General features: G+C 34.2%; 1 protein-coding gene across 3 annotated transcripts in view; it reads right to left on the bottom strand.

The window, feature by feature from the left end:
- LOC120419488 (multiple C2 and transmembrane domain-containing protein) overlaps positions 1 to 27,314 on the bottom strand; it is a 105,926-nt gene that overhangs the window by 35,845 nt on the left and 42,767 nt on the right. The window lies entirely within an intron of this gene.

Below are 27,314 nucleotides of genomic sequence, written 5' to 3'. Positions count from 1 at the left end.
AGGAGTGTTGGGAGGACAAGTGGGTGGTGGTGCGACGACACAAACAGACAGAGAGAACAACAGAGTGATTTATTGTTGACTTTTATCGAGAGACATTGTGAGACAAAAAACGGAACATGAGAGCACTGTCCCCTGGTTTCTGACTTTTTGGTTGGGGCCGAATCGAAGTGTTTGGTTTGTTGTTTTTTGGGTGGTGAAGTGTGGAAAGTTTATTGTACTGTTTTGTGTTTGGTGCTGTGTGTGAGCTCACAGTTGTAAAAGCCTACTTTGATTGGAAAACTTTACCCTTGGGGAAAACTTTATTTGCAACGAGAGAACGAATGGAAAAGTTTTCTGAAGATGTCACACAAGATGTTACGTCAGATTTCAGTCTCTAAAGATTCCGTTTTCATTTATAAGAAGTTCAAATCAAGTTCCAATCTTTCAATGGTGTAAATTTGTCAAAAAAAATATTATGGAACCCGAATCTGACCTTTCAAAACTTTTACCCAATTTCCAATGTATTTATTTCACCTTTCCGCTCTGAGGTCATTATCATAATTCCCCAAAAAAAAAAAACATCAACATTTCGCTCATGGGCTAACTAGAAAACTTTTCCTCCATATGTTATATTTTCCTTGTCGAAAATGTTAAACATCGCATCTCATGTAAGCAAATTCAAATTGGAAAACTCCGGAGCACATGAGACCCACGTTTAAAACTTTGTACACTCTGCCATTAGCATTATTTAACGTGAAACCGACGCATCACGGTGTGGTGACGAGTCAGTCACTGTTTACTTATCAATTTTAATGGAGTTTCGACAGCGTGTTGGCAGTTTCGCCCCCCTTTTGCGTACCGGCATTTGTTTCTTCTTTTTTCCTCCTGACACCGTTTGATTAATAATACCAGTATTTGAAGTTTTTCGTGCCGGCAAACATGTGGCCACCATAAGTTTGATAATTTAAATAATGCTCAAATGGTGCATTTTCACCTCAGCTAATTTTGAATTCCAAGCCGAACCACATTAGCTCTTGGCCAAAGTTGCACTTTAATCCCACTTTCCCGGGGGGGAAAAAGCCCGGCGAAACACACAAACTAATGGCAGCCATTTATCGTTACAGTTTAATGCGTTTTACTCCCCGGAACGAAACGAAACTGCATGCCGGTTTCTCATTAAAATGGTACTTCTCCGGTGCCGGTGAAATCCCGGTTGGTTTCCTCCCACCAACCACTTCCATTCAGCAGCAGAACGAGCTTAGCCAGCATTTTTTTATTTTATATTTGTGGGGGTGGGTTTGTGCTCATCCTCCTGGAGAGAGTGCAGTACATACTGTGCATAAATGTAGCACTTTTCAAGTCGAAAGTCAAGGGTGCGTAGTCTCTTCCGATGCCACTTGTTTGAATAGGTGTATGGTTGAGGTGGTTTGTTACTTAGGCAATCTATAAAAGTTGTTTTTTTTTTAATCGGATCTGGTTTCGTTGAAAACTATATCGCGTTGAATAATTCATTGTTTGTTTTCTAAGAAATCGTTAAATTAGTAGTTTATGCAACAATTTGCAAAAAGAAGAAGTTTTTAGCACGAGTCGTACAATTACCGAACGAGCTTCACCGAGTTGAATAAATACGACGAGTGAGGAAAAAATCAAATTTTGCAACGAGTTCCATACAACATTTTTTGCAATTGGGTCATTCCATCTGAAGCGGAACAGCATTTGAAAATTACCCTCTCCGATCCTGTTCAAATTTGGCAGAGCTGTTGATACTATCAAAACATGCAAGAATCTCGAATTTCATCAAAATCGGACCACCCCCTCCATTTTTGTACTTCCCCAAAAAATCGACTTTTTGGCGATTTTTGGCCAAACCTCCTATTTCAAACGGCGATAGCTCAGGAACCACAAATCTCAGAAGGTCGGTCTTAGACTCAATTTTGAAGGAAATTGGACGTAGAATCCATTTCCATGATCAAAATGTTGATTAATTTATTTTTTCTACCTGTATTGCGCAATTGAAAACTTTAAACGGCCGTATCTCAAAACACCCCAACTTATTTTTTTTATTTGACCTCACCATCGTGTTCCCCGGCCAATTTTACATAAGAATCACCTATCGACAGAAATGAATATGTTTCGTTCCAGAGATATCGAATTTTAAAGTTTTGTGTTTTCGAGATTACCTGCATCAGCTTCATTCGCCGCATCTGCTAGAAGCACACAGGCGGGCTGATCAATAACTGCTACCTGGCCATTTATTGAAATAATATTTCATCATAAATAATCTTCATCAAATTGAGCAAAAATTAACTGTATAATACTGTAGGAAACTGAAGTTTAATCGCAAATGTTTATCTGCTCAAAAAAATTAATGAAGTGAATTTCTGTGTTAACCCACTGGACAGAGCAATTACGACACACAGTAAAGGGCAGAATTGGATTCCGACGGAGCGAGAGGAAAATGCAATAATTATTATTAATCTTGTTAGTAACACTGAAAAATAAGTGCACGATACATTATTGAGTAAAAATATGAATTAAAATGAATAAAATTTGTTGATACGTTGTACTCTAGTGAAGGACGATCACAAAGAGTAGGAAAAGGATTTCTGAAATGTATAAAACTGAAAAATGTAAGAAAATCACAAAGTTTGATCTGCTGCAAAGCGGCTAATTCTCCAAATTTAGTTGCGATGATTTCGACACCGTCCGAACAACAGTGTTTTTTTTCATCTATCATTCTTGGATTCTTGGAACACAATACGGCTGCTGTCCTCACGTATAAGGATTTTTTTAATTAAATGTACCTTGACCAAAATCATATTTCAATGAAATGGAGCTGGCTCACTATATAAAAATTGATTTAATATGATCAATCTAAACCATAAATCAGAATTATGGTAAAGTGTCAATAATAAACTATAATAATAATAATAATAAAGCAGGTTTTGGGGTTTTTGCTGAATGGCACTAATTTGCTCCACTTCATTAATTTTTTTGAGCAGATAAACATTTGCGATTAAACTTCAGTTTCCTACAGTATTATACAGTTAATTTTTGCTCAATTTGATGAAGATTATTTATGATGAAATATTATTTCAATAAATGGCCAGGTAGCAATTATTGATCAGCCCGCCTGTGTGCTTCTAGCAAATGCGGCGAATGAAGCTGATGCAGGTAATCTCGAAAACACAAAACTTTAAAATTCGATATCTCTGGAACGAAACATATTCATTTCTGTCGATAGGTGATTCTTATGTAAAATTGGCCGGAGAACACGATGGTGAGGTCAAATAAAAAAAATAAGTTTTGAGATACGGCCATTTAATGTTTTCAATTGCGCAATACAGGTAGAAAAAATAAATTAATCAACATTTTGATCACGGAAATGGATTCTACGTCCGATTTCCTTCAAAAATGAGTTCAAGAACGACCTTCTGAGATTTGTGGTTCCTGAGCTATCACCGTTTGAAACTAAGAGGTTTGGCCAAAAATCGCCAAAAAGTCAATTTTTTGGGGAGGTACAAAAATGGAGGGGGTGGTCCGATTTGGATGAAATTCGGGATTCTTGCATGTTTTGATAGTATCAACAGCTCTGCCAAATTTGAGCAGGATCGGAGAGGGTAATTTTCAAATTTGCACTTTTTCGTGCACAGTTGAGATGGAATGACCCAATTCCTAATAACACCCTTTGAATAAAACTATAGGTCAAATGTCCATATATTTAATCAATGAATCGTTTAAATGAAAAAAAATGTTGAAAAGTATTACTTTTCGAAACAAGTGCTGAAAAGTTCAACTTTTCAGCATCCTTTACAGTGCTGAAAAATATAACTTTTCAGCATTTATTTTCAGCAATTGTATGTATGTATGTATGTATGATCCCCATACCCGCAGGCAACTTGGTCCTGGAACACATGTGAGCGCTAGGTGAACAATTCGATCATCTTTTACTCCGTAATCTGTACACCCACGTGCATAAGTTTTTTTGCACGAATTTTAGTGCTACAAATACCGGCGCATATATCAAAATGGTTTCCCTCTTCCCTCCCCAAGCGCCAGAAATTTGTAGCGGGTGTAGGGACACTTTGCATAGACGCCCTTGCTCCCATCACGTCACTGAGGGTATGGAGCGACGAGAAATTAATAAGCATGCCCCCTCAGTCGAACCTTCATTAGAGAAGCAGGCAATCCACAACTCACAGCGAACGACCAAGGGAACACCCTACCGCGTATATAATATGGTTGGCGTAGTTGTCTTCAGTGAAATGTTTGAATGTTAGAGTGGATGTATGGGTTATTTGAAATTTAAAAATGGAAAGCTCTCACCAAAAATACGAATCCTTCTAAAACGGCTCAATCCTAATTGACTCGTTATGTTCCACTCGAATCTTCGTTTTTCTTGAATTCTTGTTTTGAATCTGTTTAATCAGCAGAACTCCCGGCCACGGACATGGTATCCCACGATATACGGCAAGCGTCACATGACTCTGAAGTGGCCAGACGATGAACATCACCCACACCTACTTCAGTCATTCTTGATTGACGCTGTTGTCGGCAAGGCCATCCAAAACAACCCCAACGCCGTCCTGGATCTTATGTGGCAGGAACTGGAACTGGACACACAGGAACTCTTCGTTAAAGGTCACTTTTCGAATGTTGTTCCTGCCTTTTTTGCTTCCGTAGTCGTGGAAGTCGAATTTCCAATGTTACTCGAAAATAACTTCCGACGCACTTCCACCAGTTCCGCTGTTAGTGTTTGGCACCCGAGTAACAAAGTCTTCTTATTTTAACTAATTTTGCACATTTTAAAGAAAATTTCAAAGATAAACGGGAGGTCAAAAATGACAGCAAACAAAAAAACGCGTCCGACCACAGGCACAGTTTGCTTCGATTTTTTCAGCATTTATTTTCAGCAATTCCCCACGAAAACAGCATGATTCGAAAAAAAAGTTCTCCGATCGGGCTCAAAATTTTTCTGGGGGTTCCTTGGCCGAAATAATTTGACCCGTATGTTTTTTGTTTGGCCATCAGGGTGACCTACGTCGTGTTAGGGCGGTCCAAAAAATGGCAATTTTCGTCATTTTTCGCAAAAAACCACTTTTTTTAAAAAATTATATCTCCGCGCCATTTCAACCGGTTTTGCTGTCTTAGACGCAAAAGAAAGGTGATTAGTTTGGCTATTTAGGAAAAATAGTAAGAAGTTTCAAAAATCCAACTTAGCATTTGAAAGGTCGTATGAAAACTTAAAATGCTGTTTTGAAGGTCTCGGGACCAAAGAGCCTATGTCTAAAAATATTTTTATCGGATTCCTCGGAAAATTTTACATAACATATCAAAAAATGTTGAAGTTATGTTTTTGATACTCTGAGATACGATTTTTTGAAAATAAAAACTGGGTTTTTCGACGCACCACGCGCAAAAATGGAAAATTGACAAAAACGGAAAAAATCTTTTTTCACTAAAACTGCAATAACTAGAAAATTTCAGCAATGACCTATACATGTTAGGGTACCAAAAGTTGCGTATTTCAATTACGAAAATTTTGGTACCCTATTATGTATAGGTCATCGCTGAAATTTTGAAGTTTTCGCAGTTTATGTTAAAAAAAAACTATTTTTTCCCGTTTTCGCCATTTTTGCGCGTGGCGCGTCGGAAAACCCAGTATTCATTTTCAAAAAATCGTATCTCAGTGTATCAAAAACATAACATAATCATTTTTTGATATGTTATGTAAAATTTTCCGAGAAATCCGATAAAAATATTTTCAGACATAGGCTCTTTGGTCCCGAGACCTTCAAAACAGCATTTTAAGTTTTCATACGACCTTTTTAAATGTTAAGCTAGATTTTTGAAACTTCTTACTATTTTTCCTAAATAGCCAAACTAATCACCTTTCTTTTGCGTCTAAGACAGCAAAAACCGGTTGAAATGGCGCGTAGATATGATTTTTTGAAAAAAGTGGTTTTTGCGAAAAATGATGAAAATTTACATGTTTCAGACCACCTTAACACGACGTAGGTCACCCTAATGGCCAAACAAAAAAAATACGGGTCTAATTATTTGGAACCCCCGAAAAATTTTGAGCCCGATCGGAGAACTTTTTTTTCGAATCATGCTGTTTTCGTGGGGAAATGCTGTTTTGAAAATGGATACTATTCGATTGAGCTATTTATAATAAAGAAAAGTAGGCTATTTCGTCGTTTGAGAATGACAGGAAAAGTAAATAGTTTCACGACGGAGTTGCAAAAAAAAAAATTGCAATTCGGAGAAAACACCCTTTAACTGGCATTTTAAGTCAAATGTCACTTCACCAAAACAAATATTGAAAAGAATAACTCGATACAAATGCTAAAAATTTTTACTTTTCAGCATCCATTTCAGAATGAATAAGATCAAATCTCTTTGAAATCGTTTTTTTTTAATTTAATTTCAGTATCTTTAATTCTGTTGAAACTGTTTTGTTGTCTTCGGTATGCTCAAAGAAGCCATCTTGCATCATTAGTTTGTCCATATAATTTTCCATACAAATTTGGCAGCTGTCCATACAAAAATGATATATGAAAATATAAAATCTGTTTCTTTTGAAGACATGTTTTTTATCGATTTGATGTCTTCGGCAAAGTTGTAGATATGGATAAGAACTACACTGAAAAAAATGATGCACCGTTAATTTTGTTTTTTGATGATTTTTAATTTAACTTTTTTTCACTAAAACTTTTTTTTGCATTTAAAACACAATTTTTATTTTTGTTATTTTTGATATGTTTGAGCCAACTCCTACAACATTGCTGAAGGCACTAAATCGATCAAAAAATTCCTTCAAAAGACCGATTTATGAATTTTCATATATCATTTATGTATGGACAACTGCCAAATTTGAATGGAAGATTAAATTAGTTTTTTTTTCATTTTTAAATTAGTTTTGAAATTTGTAATTATTTTTTGCAAAAATCACATTCAAAATTAAAAATTATATAAATTATAAAACGAAAGCATGGATACAGTTTAACCCAATTCAAAAATAAAAAAAATAAAGAAATCGAAGTGCTGTGAATAACTCATATGAGCAGTTCTCTAGGATTTCGGTCATTCGATTTTTTTTGTATTTTTTAATCCGACTGAAACTTTTTTGGTGCCTTCGGTATGCCCAAAGAAGCCATTTTGCATCATTAGTTTGTCCATATAATTTTCCATACAAATTCGGCAGCTGTCCATACAAAAATGATGTATGAAAATTCAAAAATCTGTATCTTTTGAAGGAATTTTTTGATCGATTTGGTGTCTTCGGCAAAGTTGTAGGTATGGATACGGACTACACTGGAAAAAAATAATACACGGTAAAAAAAATTTGGTGATTTTTTTATTTAACTTTTTATCACTAAAACTTGATTTACAAAAAAACACTATTTTTAATTTTTTTTATTTTTTTATATGTTTTAGAAGGCATAAAATGCCAACTTTTCAGAAATTTGCAGGTTGTGCAAAAAATCACTGACCGAGTTATGAATTTTTTAATCAATACTGATTTTTTCAAAAAATCGAAATTTTGGTCGTAAAAATTTTTCAACTTCATTTTTCGATGTAAAATCAAATTTGCAATCAAAAAGTACTTTACTGAAATTTTGATAAAGTGCACCGTTTTCAAGTTATAGCCATATTTAAGTGACTTTTTTGAAAATAGTCGCAGTTTTTCATTTTTTTAAATTAGTGCACATGTTTGCCCAGTTTTGAAAAAAATATTTTTGAAAAGCTGAGAAAATTCTCTATATTTTGCTTATTTGGACTTTGTTGATACGACCTTTAGTTGCTGAGATATTGCAATGCAAAGGTTTAAAAACAGGAAAATTGATGTTTTCTAAGTTTCACCCAAACAACCCACCATTTTCTATCGTCAATATCTCAGCAACTAATGGTCCGATTTTGAATGTTAATATATGAAACATTTGTGAAATTTTCCGATCTCTTCGAAAAAAATATTTTTGGAATTTTCAAATCAAGACTAACATTTCACAAAGGCCAAACATTCAATATTACGCCCTTTTAAAATGTTTGTCTTGATTTGAAAATTTATTTTTTTCAAAACTGGGCAAACATGTGCACTAATTTAAAAAAATGAAAAACTGCGACTATTTTCAAAAAAGTCACTTAAATATGGCTATAACTTGAAAACGGTGCACTTTATCAAAATTTTAGTAAAGTACTTTTTGATTGCAAATTTGATTTTACATCGAAAAATGAAGTTGAAAAATTTTTACGACCAAAATTTCGATTTTTTGAAAAAATCAGTATTGATTAAAAAATTCATAACTCGGTCAGTGATTTTTTGCACAACCTGGAAATTTCTGAAAAGTTGGCATTTTATGTCTTCTAAAACATATCAAAAAATAAAAAAAATTAAAAATAGTGTTTTTTTGTAAATCAAGTTTTAGTGATAAAAAGTTAAATAAAAAAATCACCAAATTTTTTTTACCGTGTATTATTTTTTCCAGTGTAGTCCGTATCCATACCTACAACTTTGCCGAAGACACCAAATCGATCAAAAAATTCCTTCAAAAGATACAGATTTTTGAATTTTCATACATCATTTTTGTATGGACAGCTGCCGAATTTGTATGGAAAATTATATGGACAAACTAATGATGCAAAATGGCTTCTTTGGGCATACCGAAGGCACCAAAAAAGTTTCAGCCGGATTAAAAATACAAAAATTAAAATTGAAGAAAAAAGACCGATTTCGTAGAGAATTGCTCATATTTAAAAGCATGATCATTGTAATAATATTTTTGATTGTAAATTCGATTTTAAATCAAACATGAAAACAAATATTATTTCTAAAATTTGTAAAAAATCGATTTTAAAACAATCTGACTTGTGCCCCTCAAAAGACCTTAAAAAACAGTCGCCTCAAAAATCGTAAGGCGAAAAAAATTGTTTTTCCATGGAAGTCAAAAATTTTAAAAGAAATTTAAGTGCAATCAGCCGATATCAATTTAAAATGCGTTTAGAATTATTTTTATGTATGTTTTGGTTGATTCAAACAATCTCTTTCGATGTACAGAACCGCACGACATTTTTTTCAGCTGAAACTTTTGGTTTCATCAAATCTTACACATTTTGAAAACTAATGATTGCTGAACAACTGAATTAGTGTACAATGCATTTAAAACACTTTTGTCACACAAACGTTGAAACTATGACATGTTATTTCTCATTTTCATAGTTTTTTGTCCAATTTCCCACGGCCCCAGCCAGGGCCGAGGGACAAAAACTTTTAAAAATATTAGCAGCGGTTGAAAATAGGAAAAAAATAATATTTTTTTCATACATTTTGATTTTTGTGTTGTTTTTCTGAATTTTCATTACCTATTACCGAGGCAAAAAATAATACATAAAAAGTTTTTTTCAAGATACACATTTTTGAGAATTTTGCATAACCCCATCTTAAATTTGGATGGAAACTTGTATGGAAGTTAAAGAAAATTGATTCTCTGTGCATACCAAACGTGTATGCAATGGTTGAGCCAAATAAAAAATGCGAAAATTATTCATTTATCGAATATATCTGATTGAAAAAAATACCAATGAATCTTGATTTATAACCCAAATTAGAAAAAAAGTAATTTTATAGTTTTTTTTTTGATTTTAAGAACTAATGTTCTGAACACAAATGGATTAGAGGAAGATCTGTTTCATTTTAATGTTGAAAAATGTTAAATTTTTTACAGAACAAAATGATAACATTGTTTTTTTGTGGGATTTTCTTAATGGTGAAATTGAGTAAATATTAAAAAAAAGCCAATTGAGAAGGGAATGCTGTTACTGTATAGCAACTATACGATAACAAGAATCTTTCCTAAGCTGATAGAAGAGATTTCCACGATGAATTATGAGTTTATCTTGCCTTTATAAATGGACGCAATCCACCTGGAGCAATGTTTACTCCGGCACCAAGGAAATTTATCGACGCTAATGATTTATTGGCCAGTATTTTCCCATTCCTACCTTCCTATGAGAATAAATATTTTTTTGAAAAGCAAAACAAAAGAAAAAACAATCCCTCTTTCAGTTCGGCAACCATCAATGGTATCAAAAATAATTTTAAATTTTCAGATAAACAAAAAAAAACACTTCTTTTGTCTTTCTTTCATGCAAAGTGAACAAAAAAGAAAACAGTCCATTATCATCAGTTTATCGTTTCTCATCATCAAACGACGACGGCGACGCCGATGGCCCATTATTGGCCCTTTTGGCGATAGCCATCACATCGCCACCACACCGCTGAATGGCCTCTGATGATAATCACTTGACCCGGCCATCGATAGCCCATGATACGGGGGAAAGGGGGGCCCCCTTTTCCCATTCAGCATCGTTAGTGGGCTAATCGAGCACGTGGCTGAAACACTTTGGGGAGGTGTACTTAGTTGGGGGAGTATGACACACCATCCGAGTGAAGAAAGGGTAGTTCGACCTTCGGGAGTGATATTTGAGAAGGGTCTATAGGGATCAAAGTGGTCGCAATCAGCTAATTTGTCTCAATTTTGTGTAGGATGAGACTCAACTAAGTAAATTTTGATAGTTTTTTTTGTTTTATTCTGATAATACTCTTTTTAAAGATTCTCCATAATTACCATCGTTTAGTGAAGAAACTCCTAACGACAGTAACTTACCAGCTTATGACTTAGGAAATCTTCTCGTGAATCGCATTTAATCGTGATTACTGTTTCTCACAAGCACACTCCCACTAATGGCACAAACACAATTGCATCAGCTATTTTTAGCACTCAGCTCCCGCGAGAACAGTGATAACGAACATTTCGCCGAAAATTAAATTTCCAACTCGCACTAGTTATTTGTTTGCCAGCACCGGAAAGAAAAACTATAGAAATACAATCTTGCTCAACGTGACCTGCACTCCGCTTTGCAACTTCCCCTTAAGTCCTTAGCATGCCATGCTTTTTGCGCCCGAAATTAGATTCCCCGCAGAGCGAGCACACGATCTGCAACAATAATTCCAGGATGCACTTTTTCTTCTTCCTCCCACGAAAGTTGCAATCTTGCAAATTTGAAACACCACACAGATTCCTTTTATCTTTTCGGAAAACCGGCTCGACTCGGATGGGGATGCAAAAATTTTCCCGGAAAACTCCCGGACCAACCCAACACTTGTGTTCTCGTCGAGCGCCACTGGGAAACTGAGTTGGCGGCGGCGGCGGACTCGAACACACATCTTGCCACAGCGTGCTGTGTTCTAATTTTCCCGATTGGTCGGGATTTCGGGGAAAGTGACGTAAGTGCCAAATTTCGGTTTCTTTTCGCGAAAAATATGTTTTTTTTTTCAACTTCAAAAATTTGTCGCTTACGTCACATTTCCAAAAAAAAATCATTCCAAAAGACTTTCTCCCTCTTCCGGTTCCTCGGATATCGGTGGCATTGAATTCAGCGCCTGCTGGCTGGCAGACGAGCGATGATTGTTGTTTTGAAAGAGAGAAAGTGTGTGTGTTTGTGTGTGGGAGGGAAAATGGGGGAGGGACGCTTTCCTTGCACAACGAATTTCCCGTTTTTTTGCTCTGCCACAGGAAATATTTGCGTGGTGAAGGGAAGTGCGAGCAGTGGGAAATATTTTGCGGAAGAGTTTTTCTTTGGAGGCACTGGTGGAAATGTGACCATGGAGTTTTGGGGTAATGTTGAAAATAAATTTATAATTAATTTTTTTTGAAATAATTCTAGGTAAAACGACAGATGTTGTTACCATTGTTTTAGTTGGTTGTTCCTGCAAGAAATTGAAATAATCAAGTATAAATTTAAACTGAGTATGCCGTTCTATCGAAATAATTTTACGTGATTTTATCAAAAATCAAAGAGATTTTATCGAAAATCTAATGTAAGAAAATGTATTAGTTGGAAGTTGAAAAGTAACCAGTGTTAATCTGCTTTTGTTTTCGGAAAATTTATCTTATTCGTAAAAAATAGCTCCCTGATGTAATGTTTTTTTGGTAAAATTGCAAGTTTTACTCACACGAAGGCTATACAAAATTGCCTTTCTCATAATTTTATCAGAGAGTTGATTTTACATCCTTTTTGTTTTCACTTTGCGCTTACACAAGCTTACTTAAATGTATTAAAATTTGATGGTATAATTTTGCTGATGAAACTTTATTTCAACTTTTAAACAAATGGAGAGTTACACATACAATAATGTAGATTTACATTTATTAAAGTAATCTTTTACGTTTTTTCTGAGACAACAGTGTGTAAATAGAAAGAATTTAATTATAAATATGGTGAGCGTAAAATTTTAATTTTATAAATTATTTTTTACTATTTTTTTACCTGAATTAACGTGAAAGCGGCATTTTTTTTAATTTGTTCTGACATAAAAGATTGTGAGTTATTCTCTTCGAGATATTTAATTTTGTATTTTTTTATTTGCATGACACTTTGTTATTTTTTTTTTGTCAAAAGAAGCCATTTTACATCATTAGTTTTACTTTAAAATTTTGTGAGCTAGTCCAACAAAATGGGCATGTTAATATTTGAAAATCTGTATCTTGAGAAGAAATTTTCTAATTGATTTAAGAGTTGTAAGTTATAATTAGGACTTTTTAGAAAAAAATAGTTTGGTTTTCACTTTAAGTTGGACCTCATAAAAAACGTATTTCTTAATTTTCTAAATTTTTGCCTTTAAGTTATGTTCTCAGAATAAGTTTATTTTTATTTTCGAAATTTATTGATATTTTTAGAGGGTTAAAAAATACATATTTTGAGTCATTGTGAGGTGCAAAATCTAGTTTAGGAGATATTAGTTTTTGAAAAAAAAATTGTTGTGAAATATCAAAAATGTGGACACACAATTTAAATCGAAAAAAGAAAAATCCGTTCTTAAAGCTAATTGCTAAAATAGTCTGTAATTTTCAACTGACGATATCTCGGAAACGATCGTTCCGATTTATTTGGTATAAAATATGAAATAAGGACAATTAGGGGAACTATACCCTTTCTCAGCCTATTTCTATTATCGGCCTATCAGCACTTTGATCATGAATTACAGCTTATATAAAGTGTTTTTGACTGTTCCAAAGTAATAAATAGCTCAAATAAAAGTGAGCAAGCAACTCTCCATTGTTGAAACATCTGAAAATGTTGATTTAATAGCAGAAACGGCAAAAGTGATGAGAATTGGTCGAACGGCTTAGTGTGATTAAAATGGGTATATTTCCCCTATCTATTTTAAGATTATTATTAAAGCTAAGCTTGAATTTGTCATTTTTCATTATTTTTAAGCCGTTGCAAATGTTTTTCAAAGTTTATGTCACCCCTCCCCCTTCAAAATTGGTTCGAAAAATCAAGGGGCAAAAAAATATTTTTTCATAAAACTGAAAAATTTCATTGGAAATAGACTCAAAAAAAGAACTCAAAACAATCTAAAATGCTTTTTTGTGCATTGATTATCATATTTAGCTTGTTTGGGTTCGTTTAAAGTTCAAAATATTTTTGATGAAATTAGAATGTTCAGCACCGCAAAAACTTTTTTTCTCACAAAAATAAAATTTACGTCAATTCTAAATTTTGGAAACTTATGATTGCAAAACAACTGGACAGGTATATAATGCATTAAAAAACAATTTTTCATTCAAATGATAAAACCGTGGCCTGTAATTTAATTTTTTTAACCTTTTTAATTTTTCTGTTCCTCCTCGACTTTGGTCAGAGTCGATGGACATAAACTTCAAAAAATATTTGCAACGGCCTTAAGTCATAAAAACTAAAAATATTGCAAAAAAAAAAACGTGTTCTCTCTGTTTATCCTTTATATGTACATTTACTTTTATTTATGAGGAAGATGTAAAATTACATGTTATATGATGTGATTTTACATTGCAAAAAAAAAATATGAAAAGTTGTAATTTTGTCATAAAAACTGTCCACATTATCAAATAAAATATAGTCTATTCCCTGATTCTCAATACTGAAGAGGACCATTTAGGAAGAGATGCAACCAATCCAAGAACAGGTCACAGGATGATGTTAAATATAGGCTCGATTTAGAGGGTGACGATTCTCGAGATTTTCAATTTCCCGGGAATCGAGAGTTGAATTTGGCCATTTCCCGGGAATTCCCGGGTTCCGGGAGTTTTTTTTCTATGCTAACAGTGGCATTAATTTAAAAGACAATGTAATAATATTGTTTTTTTTTTCAATCAACTAAGCTACATTTAATTTATACTTATTCTAAGAAACGCTAACTTCAGTTTCCTCTTTATCTGAGGAGTTATATCTACCTTTTGATTATTTTTTTCTGAATCTGCAAATACAAGATCGAAATGTTAACGAATCTTTATTCGCTCTGAGTGATTTTTTAAAAGTTTCACAAGCTTGTTGCATGATTTTTGTAAAGTTAAAACAAATAGCTAATATATGAGCAATTCTCGCTGAAACCGTCCCACTAGATGCACATGTTCTCAAATCGTTACGGCAATGTTCTCATTCGATTCAGTGCACCAAAAAACCATTAAAACAACCTTCGAATCATTGAAAATGTCAGCCGTTAGCCACCTGTAAAAAAAAACTTGTATTGAACTATGGATTTTTTCGAAAAAATGCCCTAATTTGGAGAAATGATATCTCCCAAAATACATTACCAAACATCAAAAAGTTATATATCGTTGGAAAGGTAATCGCGAGGGCTTTCTATCGCACTTTGAAAAACATTTCAAAAATTATTTTTTCAAGGGTAATTTTAAGGGTTTTTGAGAAACTTAATCTTAATTTTGAATTTTGACCGTGTTCGCAACCACTTATCATTACGCAACCATTTTCATTCGAAAGATTGGAAGATTTTGCATAAAATCAACTTGAGAAAAGTAGTGTAATGAAATAGTTTTCGTATAGTTATTAACGGATGAAATAAATTGGTAAAATTTCAATTAAAAATAACCAAAGCTCAGACTTCAGAAATGAGCCCAATTTACAGTCAAAACAAAGCAGGATTGTATTTGAGCCGAATGTACAGTCATCTGAGGCAAATCTGGACATATAGGATGAATAGGGACAGCTATTTCAACTATGCTTTCACTCATCAGATCATATTTTTGAATTGTTTATGTAAAAACATACATAAACAAACAAGTTTCTAAATTTTAAGCTTTTAAGTAATCTGAAAACTAATGTCCTTACTAAGACTGTAGTCTCGATTCGCCAAATTTCACTGAAGTAATATTTTATGTACAGAATTTGTTTTGGCAAGGTCTGCTTTATTTCTATAACCTCAATCGTTCACAAAATATTGCAAAGTTGAAATCAATATTTTTTCAAGGGTTTCCAGCAAGGCCTAAGACTGGCAAGTAATTAATAATTACTTTGATTTTTAGCTGGTAATTAAGTAATTATTTAATTACTTGGTAATTCATGGTAATTAGAGTAATTTAATGTAATGATTGGTAATTAAAGTAATTTTTGAGTAATTAAAGTAATAGATTTTTTTAAATTGTACTTCTTCAACGGAACTATTTACTATTTATATATAATATAACAGTATTTTATTAATTCCAAATAAGAGTGAATAACAAAGATTAAAAAAGACTGGTTCTGTATGTAGAAGGCCTTATTCACCATAGTCCTCTCCTAAAACTCTCCTAAAATTTATTTTAATCATATTGTTTATCGAAGCTGATTAACAACAAAAAGCAACGCCATGATATATTTCCCAATGATTTTTTTTTTGTGAATCCGAAATCTATTCATTTTTATTAAATAATTAATAACATATGTTTTTTTTTTTTGCAAGAACTACATTAGAATTGATAATTTTTTTATGCTTTTCCTACAAATGTGCTTTTTCCCGAAAAATGCCCAATAATAATTTTTGAAAGAGCTATCGAATGAGCTATTTATAAATAATTCAGTTTAGAACCGTAGAAATGAATACTTAAATTTAAATTAAATGTTTTTTGTCGTAGTGAAAAGTAATTAAGTAATTTATGTAATTAATCATTTTGGACCAGTAATTTAAGTAATTAATTGGCAGACTGGCAAGTAATAAACGCTTCTGGAAATCCTTGTATTTTTTGATAAAGTTAAAATTTTGTGGGGCTGTTGATACCATGAAAACCAGCAAAAAAACTCGATTTTCGTCCAAATAGGACGACGCCCTTTTATTTGACACCACCCCAAAGATTCACTTTTTTTTTGCAAAACATGTTAAAAACCTTCATTGACAAACTGCGATATCTCTGAAACCGCAAGCAGTACAATGTCGAGTCAAAACTCACTAGAAAGATAATTAGATAATAGGTGTATGTTTTTCAATTAAAACTTTTTTCAATGTATTTTTGTTGCACAAATGAAAATTTTAAACTTGGTTTTCATATTGAGAATAATTAAAAATAAAAATTAAATGATCCCAATTTTTTTACATAGAATAGAGAAGAGCGGGGCATAGGTACGCACCTAGTGACAAATCATTCTGTCACCGTTGACCATAACATATTTTTGATTCGTTGTACATATATACCAAATGGTATCCTTATTACTTGTTTTCAAAACGTAGTACTAGGATTTACCCAATCGCTTTTATGTCGAGAACCAGGCAATTACCCTAAAAAATTAAGTGCGTAGCTTTGCCCCGTGTGTGGGGTAAAGGGATTTTTTACTTTTTTTTTTGTTTTAATTTTAGTTTATTTTTTATTCAGTTTTCAATTGGAGGTAGTTTTTAATCTCAAATTAAGATAAATTTATCATAAATTGACTTGTGTTTTATGAAAGGGCGTATTCCGATTTGGACGAAAATCGAGTTTTTTGCTTGTTTTTATGGTATCAACAGCCCCACAAAATTTTAACTTTATCAAAAAAATATTGATTTTAACCTTGCCATTGTTATAGAAATAAAGCAGACCTTCCCAAAACAAATTCTGTACATAAAATATTACTTCAGTGAAATGTGGCGAATCGAGACTACAGTCTAAGTAAGGACATTAGTTTTCAGAGTACTTAAAAGCTTAAAATTTAGAAACTTGTTTGTTTATGTATGTTTTTACATAAACAATTTAAAAATATGATCTGATGAGTGAAAGCATAGTTGAAATAGCTGTCCCTATTCATCCTATATGTCCAGATTTGCCTCAGATGACTGTACATTCGGCTCAAATACAATCCTGCTTTGTTTTGACTGTAAATTGGGCTCATTTCTGAAGTCTGAGCTTTGGTTATTTTTAATTGAAATTTTACCAATTTCTTTCATCCGTTAATAACTATACGAAAACTATTTCATTACACTACTTTTCTCAAGTTGATTTTATGCAAAATCTTCCAATCTTTCGAATGAAAATGGTTGCGTAATGATAAGTGGTTGCGAACACGGTCAAAATTCAAAATTAAGAGTAAGTTTCTCAAAAACCCTTAAAATTACCCTTGAAAAAATAATTTTTGAAATGTTTTTCAAAGTGCGATAGAAAGCCCTCGCGATTACCTTTCCAACGATATATAACTTTTTGATGTTTGGTAATGTATTTTGGGAGATATCATTTCTCCAAATTAGGGCATTTTTTCGAAAAAATCCATAGTTCAATACAAGTTTTTTTTTACAGGTGGCTAACGGCTGACATTTTCAATGATTCGAAGGTTGTTTTAATGGTTTTTTGGTGCACTGAATCGAATGAGAACATTGCCGTAACGATTTGAGAACATGTGCATCTAGTGGGACGGTTTCAGCGAGAATTGCTCATATATATTTTCCCAGTATCGGGATACTTGCAATATGAAAACAACGAATTAAATACAACAATTTAAACTTTTTTTTCCTTTTTAAGGTTAACTGTTAATATTGATTGAAGAAATATTTACATTTATCAGGAAAACCCGAACGTTCACAATTGTTTTTCTAAAATATAATTGAATATTGAGGTTGACATGAAACACAAAATGGCTTACTGACATCAAGAAAGGAAATTATCTTGATACAGTTAAGCTTTTCCCTCTTAGAAGATAAATTTTGGGGTCCAATTTGTTTTGGCTTCTCTCAATTATAGTTATTGGAATTTTTGACAAGTTAAATTTTAAACTTTTTGAATAAGAAGATCAGAGAAGCATTGGTTTATTCGAACTTGGACATCGAACATTGAACTTCCAATGTTCTATACAATTTAGAATTGTATAATTGTGCTTCGATATTAATAAGTATAAAATTCCCCGGGAGTCTCGACTGAATTTCCCGGGAATCGAGAGGTCCAAAAATTGTCGATTTCCCGGGAATTCCCGCTCGTCACCCTCTAGCTCGATTGTTAATTTTGGGAGCAAATTATGGAAACGTTCTACAAACAAAAACAGACGATTTTCTAGAATTAAGAGACCATCGCGAAAGAATCTTCGAGAAAGAGAGGAAATCGAGGAATGAAGATGATGAAGCGCACAGTAAAAAAAGTTCAATTTTGGGAGGTTTGAACATTTAATGGTTATTTATTTTTTTCTCTTTTTCGATGCAATTCTACCGCCATTTATGTGGAATGAGTAAAACTACACCAACAAAATTTATCATATTTTTCTACTGTGTCAAAGACTGAAGAAATGTTCAACTGATAGATAAATATTGATAAAGCGAAGATCGAAAACCAGAAGTACCGTAAACCGGGGTGACCTTGATAGGATTTAAATTTGTTTTTGGAATATTTTCCAACAGGTAAGGTTTTTTCACGATTATTATTTTTAAAACATGTACTGGGGTAGGCCACACAAAGTCCATGTTCTATTGTGGAAAAAAAGTTTTTGGAATAGTGTTTAGAAAAATAGTTACGTTAAAAATTCTTAGTATAAATTTCGGGACGACTTTGATAGTCATAGTTTTTCTTGTTAAAATCATATTAAAGATTTTCAAACTTAATTTGTACGTTAAATGTACCATCACTAAAGTAGCTGACATAGCTTTTAAGAAAAAAAAATCAATTTTCAATTTATTTAGTTAACTAAGTTTATATGTTTTTTAACAAAACGCAAATTTTAGGTAAAATTTTTAAAAAGTCGGAATTTTGACTGATTTTTTTTTTAAAAATGTTTTGTTTATAAAATTATTGATTTATATTGCATTTTATACTGAATTCGAAGCACGAATTACAAGTCTTTACATTTTAAATGAAATTTGTTCAACTAAAATTGCCTATAAATTTTAAAAATTTTTGAATTGTGTTTCAAAAACACATATATTTATTATTTACAAACTTATTTAACCATCTCTTATTGGAAAATTGTCCAAAGAATCCGAACATGCATTCCGTTCACCGATTCAAAATCTTATTCATTGAGAAAATCATGACACTTTGAAAAGTTTAAAATTATGACTTTCATCAACATTTTCTGAACTATAGTTAACTAACTTTTTAAACTATTTAAAATTTCATGAAAAGTTCTTCTTGAGGTTCTTTGAACACTTCTCTACCACGGTTATTATGATTCTAAACCATTTCTTACGTATTTTAATTGTACTCTTCATTTTTTAAAAAAATCGCGAACCTATCAAAGTCACCCCGTTTTACGGTACCAAAAAACCTATAAATATGGAATAAGTTAAAATTTATTCGTGTAAATTAATCATTTTTCTCAAATTTAGAATCAGGCACGAAAAGTAGTGAAATTTTATTTTCTAGAGGTGAATTAATAATTTTATTCTGTCATAAATTATATGCTCTGAAAGTTACAGAAAATATTGGTTAATTTGGAAAAAAGTAAATTTGGTAAAAAAAATGTCGAATTACACAGGAAAAGTAGTAAAATTACATTTCTTGTATGTAAATTCAAAATTTCATTCGGACATTACATATTTGCTTATTAATAAACATAATGATTTCCATGTTTATTTTACTGTGCCTATTGCGCAATTCTCACTAACTTGGACTTCGCACTAAATTATTGCTATCGATCGCACTATTGCGACTTGTCAAACTGGCTTGGGAAATTTTAATTTTCTCAAAAAATGATCAAAGCGAGCTGATGTTGCTCACCTGTCAATCGCAATTTTAAAGTGCGAATGTCCAGTTTGGTGGAAACTGCGACTGGAAATGTAAATAAACAACTGCTGGTTGCCTAGTTTTTGAAAATTTTGTTGTCAAAAGTGCGAGAGAAAAGTGCGGGCCAAATCCAAATTACAGTGCAAAAAAAAAACATATTTTTCCGACTGTTTCCAACGAAGAGTCTAGTTTATAGATGTTAACACACAGACAGGTCTAAAAATTCCCACCGTGTCCGCTTCCAGGTGAGAAATGCCTTAACTTTGTCGGAAGTTATGTGCCATCCCTTTTCCAACTTTTTTATTCTCTCTCCAACCAACTAATGTAAGTATGAATATAGTAAGCCCGTGTTCAACCAGCCAGTGTAGTAAAAACAACCGCTGTCCCAACTTTAGTACGTGATTGAGAAAGCTACCCCGCGAAGCGTCCTCCCACCCACACCCCAGTCGGCAATCAAATTATGCCGTGACACTTGGAAGGTTGGCAAAAAAAATTCGGGGGCGATATAAATAAGAGTGTAATCTTCAACCCCCTAATGGCCACGGCGGCTGTCCCGCCCCTTGGCCGCGCCGGCCGGCTGCCAATATGATTTTTTATGCTTCCCTTACGCTGGAACACGATCTGCTGGAATCCACGTCGAATTTGCTTTATGTGTCACCGAGCACGGATGATTAGGGTAAATTGGTGAGTGTTGGTTGGTGGTGTGTCCAAGTGGACCCATTTGTCTCAAATATGTGGTTTTTCATCATTATAGAACTATTTCATCATTTATTTAATTTTTTTTAAAGTTCTTTTCACAATTTGCATTATTCTTGTGAAACATTCGATCCATCATCAAAATGTCCAATTGGTCAATATCAAAAATATTGTCCCACTTTTACATTGTCTAATTGACAAATTTTACTCAACTTTTAAGATAATTTTTTTCTCAGCTTTATTCTACGTCCAAAAGTCCAAGTTGTCCCAAGTATTATTGTTTTGATATTTTTTTTATATTCAACGTCCATGTGCTGTCCCACCGTTTTGATCGTTGAACACACCTGCTACGCCACACTGAAAAACTTATCTGTTTGTTTTGTAGTACGGGTGACCAAGTGGTCAAATTTGTCCCAACTTTTTTAAAACTAGGTACTTGTAAGGTAACCTCAGCTTTGTGTTATGTAAAACAGTCAAAATTGTCCCAATTGTTATTGTTTTTGATCTTTTATACATGTTAAGTTTCAAAATTTCGTAAATATGGGTGACCAAGTGGTCAAATTTGTCTCAAGGTTGCTTGTTTGCTTTTTTTCAAATGTCTGAATAACTTGTCCAATCCTTGACACCAATTGTCCCCATTGATCGCAACCAAGTCAACCAAGGATAACGGAAAAAATATGCTCTTCACCATCGCAGCAGCGAGAACAAGACCCGTGTGTCAGTGGCAGCCCGTGAAAGGGCAAGGTCGCCAGGACTCCGGTGAGATTTAATTGAATTCTGCCTCTCCGTAATCAAATTGCATGCAGGTTAGGGCTAGGGTCGGCCTGCATCGGCTTTCCGGGTTACTGTCCCGAGGACACACAGGCTGCGGAAGGACTTTTAGCTAGAGCGTAAATATTCAATGGAAAAGCCGAAACTGACCACGGTTGGTTTGCTGGTCGGAGTAATGGTGGGGGGATTTGTTGCCACTTTGAATAATGTATGGGACAGCCGAGCCGTTCATAGCCTTCGAATTTATGGCCATCCGTTTTGTTCGGTGAAATTTGCGTGTTGAGTTATGTCACTTCATTCCGGATGGGATGAAAGCATCATCCTTCTCGAGTGAGTGTCCTAAGCTGGAACGGTTGGGTGGCCAGTTGTGGTTGGGTTGTCCCACCATGGCTTTTTGCAGATTTTGTTTTTGTGGAAGTTTTTTTTTTCAATATTTTGATGGTTAATTTGTCTGACAAATCTTGATGCATTTTCAAATGTTTTGTACAGAAAATTTGTTCTGTTCATTTGTCAATTCTGTCTCACTTATTGTGGAAGCTGGATCAATATTTTGATGATTATTTTGTCTAACTCAATCTTAATGATAACAAGTAGTTCATTTTCAAATGTGTTGAACAGCAAATTTGTATTTTGTCCATTGGTCAATTCTGTCTCACTGATTTTGGTTGTCGTTTGAATTGTAAATCTATCGATTTTAATAATTCTGACGAGTGGCGAATTCCAAAGAAAGCGAGACTGTCTCGAGTGACTGTTCTAAGCTGGGACGGTTGGGTGGTCAGTTTTGGTTGGGTTGTCCCAGAATGGCTTTTTTGAGATTTTGTTTTTGAGAAAGTTTTATCACTATTATGATGCTTAATTTGTCTTACAAATCTTGATGCATTTTCAAAGTTTTGTCCAGCAAACTTGTTCTGTCCATTTGTCAATTCTGTCTCACTGACTTTTCTTGAAGTTTGGATTGCAAATCTATCATTTTTAAAATTCCAAAGTTTTTCTTCTCTTGGTCGAGTTACTCTGCAAAGTTGGGCTGTTAAGTTGTCCCATCATGACTTTTTAGAGGTTTTGTTTTTGTGGAAGTTGTTTCAGAATTTAATCAATGTTGTGTTTTGTGCAGCAAATTCGTTGTTTTTGTTCTGTCCATTTGTCAATTCAGTTTCACTGATTTTGGTTGACATTTGGCCAAACTACCATGTTTTTAACTTCAAGGAGGTTTCTCCCATTCTCGAGTGAGTGTGCTAAGCTGGGACGGGTGGGTTTTCCAAGAGTTGTTATGTTGTCCCACCATGGCTTTTTTGAGAGTTTTTTTTGTGGAAGCTGGATCAATACTTTGATGATTAATTTGTCTTACTCAATCTTAATGATAACAAGTACCCGGGCAGACGGTAATAACAAAATTAATAATATTTCAATAACAAATCCTGTTAAAATAACAAAAAGTGTTATTATTTTATCCTGAAGTTCAACATCAAGAAGAAAAAATAATAACAGTTTCTGATAAAATAACAAAATTTGGTATTGAAGTGATATTATATTGAAAATGTTTAATAACACGCTAATAAGAGGAAATGTTATACATTTCAAAAACTCTCCTAATAACAAAATTTGGTATTCGTTCGGTATACTGACTTAGAAATAAAATTACCATAAATCGCACAAATGGAAAAGTTTCTAAGTGTCCATAACACAATCTGTTATTATTTTTTCTTTTGTTAAATATGTTTAAATCTTTGGGATAATTTTGTCTAATTTCGTCGGGGTCATTATTTTAGCCATGAAATGGGGACCTTAAGCTAAAATTATTCTAAAAAAATAAAATTTTGAAAGTTGATTTTTTTTAATTATTTGATATACCCCCTAAAGGTCTTTGTTTGAAATGGTTAGAACTATGGGATAGTTTTGACCAATTTCGTCAGGGTCATTATTTTGGCCATGAAATGGGGTCCTTAAGCTAAAATTATTCTAAAAAACTGAAATTTTGAAAGTTGATTTTTTTAATTATTTGATATACCCCCTAAGGGACTTTGTTTAAAATGGTTAGAACTATGGGATAATTTGACCAATTTCGTCGGGGTCATTATTTTGGCCATGAAATGGGGTCCTTAAGCTTAAATTATTCTGAAAAGTTGAAATTTTGGCAATTGATTTTTTAAATTATTTGATATACCCCCTAAGGGACTTTGTTTAAAATGGTTAGAACTATGGGATAGTTTTGACCAATTTCGTCAGGGTCATTATTTTGGCCATGAAATGGGGTCCTTAAGCTTAAATTATTCTGAAAAGTTGAAATTTTGAAAGTTGATTTTTTTTAATTATTTGATATACCCCCTAAGGGATTTTACTAAAATTGGCTAGAACTATGAAATAATTTTGACCAATTTTATCGGGGTCATTTATTTCACCATGAAATAAACCCCATTTCATGGTGAAATAAATGAAGCTAACGAAATTGATTTATATAATGAGAATTTTTGATGTGTGAATAACAAAAACTGTTATTATTTTCACAGAGCCAGGAAGTCGGAGCTGACGTTGAAGTTCGAGCTGGAGTGAGACCTCGGAGACTGCATCGGATTCAGCAAATTTTCAGCAACTTTTACTTGGAGTCGAAATCCGTGAAGTCGGGTATTTTTAGAGAGCTGAAATCGTCGTTGACGTCATATCCTGCATCCAGAGTCGGAGTTGTCTTCAAAGTATGGATTCAAAGTCGCTTGGAGGTACCCGACTCTGCAGGCCTGACTAGTACAGAGGAGTTATGGCAACTGAACCAAAACAATAACTTTTTTTGTTATGGAGACATACCAGTTTAATAACATTTTTGCCTTCCTCACTGAGGTAAGGCTATAATCCTGCTCTAAAAATGAACTTTGTATAAAAACGTCGTAGACCCACCTTCATGTATACATATCGACTCAGAATCGAAAACTGAACAAATGTCTGTGTGTATGTGTGTGTGTATGTGTGTGTGTATGTGTGTGTGTATGTGTGTGTGTATGTATGTATGTGACCAACAAACTAGCTCACGTTTCTCGGCACTGGCTGAACCGATTTGACCCGAACCTGTTGCAGTCGACTTGGTTTAGGGTCCCATAGATCGAGTTTTATACAGATTGAAGTTTCGATAAGTAGTTCAAAAGTTATGTATAAAAATGTGTTTTCACATATATCCGGATCTCACTTAAATGTATATAAACTATGTCCGGGTCCATCATCCAACCCATCGATGGTTAGTTTATCAGAAGACCTTTTCAACGAGCCTAAAACATTGAAGATCTGGCAACCCTGTCTCGAGATATCCCGACTTAAGTGATATTTATGTACTTTTTGGATGCCGGATCTCACTTAAATGTATGTAAACTATGTCCGGATCCACCACCCAACCCATCGTTGGTTAGGTTATCAAAAGACCTTTTCAACGAGTTCAAAACATTGAAGATCTGGCAACCCTGTCTCGAGATATCCCGACTTAAGTGATATTTATGTACTTTTTGGATGCCGGATCTCACTTAAATGTATGTAAACTATGTCCGGATCCACCACCCAACCCATCGTTGGTTAGGTTATCAAAAGAACTTTCCAACGAGTTCAAAACATTGAAGATCTGGCAACCCTGTCTCGAGATATCCCGACTTAAGTGATATTGATGTACTTTTTGGAAGCCGGATCTCACTTAAATGTATGTAAACTATGTCCGGATCAACCATCCGACCCATCGTTGGTTAGGTTATCAAAAGACCTTTTCAACGAGTTCAAAACATTGAAGATCTGGCAACCCTGTCTCGAGATATCCTGACTTAAGTGATATTGATGTACTTTTTGGAAGCCGGATCTCACTTAAGGGAGCGTTCTTTTATTACGTAACGCAGTAGGGGGGGAGGGGGGGTCGGAGGCCGTGTTACGCTCCATACAAAATTTTTAAAATTTGTATGGAAATTTTGTTACGAGGGGGGGGGGGGTCTAAAAGTCCGATTTTTCGCGTTACGTAATAAAAGAACGCTCCCTTAAATGTATGTAAACTATATCCGGATCCACCACCCAACCCATCGTTGGTTAGGTTATCAGAATATCTTTCCAACGAGTTCAAAACATTGAAGATCTGGCAACCCTGTCTCGAGATATGGCCACTTAAGTGACATTTATGTACTTTTTTGAAGCCGGATCTCACTTAAATGTATGTAAACTATGTCCGGATCCACCACCCAACCCATCGTTGGTTAGGTTATCAAAAAACCTTTCCAACGAGTTCAAAACATTGAAGATTTGGCAACCCTGTCTCGAGATATCCCGACTTAAGTGATATTGATGTACTTTTTGGAAGCCGGATCTCACTTAAATGTATGTAAACTATGTCCGGATCCACCATCCGACCCATCGTTGGTTAGGTTGTCAAAAGACCTTTCCAACGAGTCCAAAACATTGAAGATCTGGCAACCCTGTCTCGAGATATGGCCACTTAAGTGACATTTATGTACTTTTTTGAAGCCGGATCTCACTTAAATGTATGTAAACTATGTCCGGATCCACCACCCAACCCATCGTTGGTTAGGTTATCAAAAGACCTTTCCAACGAGTTCAAAACATTGAAGATCTGGCAACCCTGTCTCGAGATATCCCGACTTAAGTGATATTGATGTACTTTTTGGAAGCCGGATCTCACTTAAATGTATGTAAACTATGTCCGGATCCACCATCCGACCCATCGTTGGTTAGGTTATCAAAAGACCTTTCCAACGAGTCCAAAACATTTAAGATCTGGCAACCCTGTCTCGAGATATGGCCACTTAAGTGACATTTATGTACTTTTTTGAAGCCGGATCTCACTTAAATGTATGTAAACTATGTCCGGATCCACCACCCAACCCATCGTTGGTTAGGTTATCAAAAGAACTTTCCAACGAGTTCAAAACATTGAAGATCTGGCAACCCTGTCTCGAGATATCCCGACTTAAGTGATATTGATGTACTTTTTGGAAGCCGGATCTCACTTAAATGTATGTAAACTATGTCCGGATCCACCATCCGACCCATCGTTGGTTAGATTATCAGAATACCTTTCCAACGAGTTCAAAACATTGATGATCTAGCAACCCTGTCTCGAGATATGGCCATTTAAGTGATATTTATGAACTTTTTTGAAGCCGGATCTCACTTAAATGTATGTAAACTATGTCCGGATCCACCACCCAACCCATCGTTGGTTAGGTTATCAAAAGACCTTTCCAACGAGTTCAAAACATTGAAGATCTGGCAACCCTGTCTCGAGATATCCCAACTTAAGTGATATTGATGTACTTTTTGGAAGCCGGATCTCACTTAAATGTATGTAAACTATGTCCGGATCCACCATCCGACCCATCGTTGGTTAGGTTATCAAAAGACCTTTCCAACGAGTCCAAAACATTTAAGATCTGGCAACCCTGTCTCGAGATATGGCCACTTAAGTGACATTTATGTACTTTTTTGAAGCCGGATCTCACTTAAATGTATGTAAACTATGTCCGGATCCACCACCCAACCCATCGTTGGTTAGGTTATCAAAAGAACTTTCCAACGAGTTCAAAACATTGAAGATCTGGCAACCCTGTCTCGAGATATCCCGACTTAAGTGATATTGATGTACTTTTTGGAAGCCGGATCTCACTTAAATGTATGTAAACTATGTCCGGATCCACCATCCGACCCATCGTTGGTTAGGTTATCAAAAGACCTTTCCAACGAGTCCAAAACATTTAAGATCTGGCAACCCTGTCTCGAGATATGGCCATTTAAGTGATATTTATGAACTTTTTTGAAGCCGGATCTCACTTAAATGTATGTAAACTATGTCCGGATCCACCACCCAACCCATCGTTGGTTAGGTTATCAAAAAACCTTTCCAACGAG

The sequence above is a fragment of the Culex pipiens genome, chromosome 3 (genome assembly GCF_016801865.2).
Source record: "Culex pipiens pallens isolate TS chromosome 3, TS_CPP_V2, whole genome shotgun sequence".
Classification (NCBI taxonomy): Eukaryota; Metazoa; Arthropoda; class Insecta; order Diptera; family Culicidae; genus Culex; species Culex pipiens.
The sequence above is the reverse complement of the archived record's forward strand: the minus strand, read 5'-3'. Positions and strand labels throughout refer to the sequence as shown.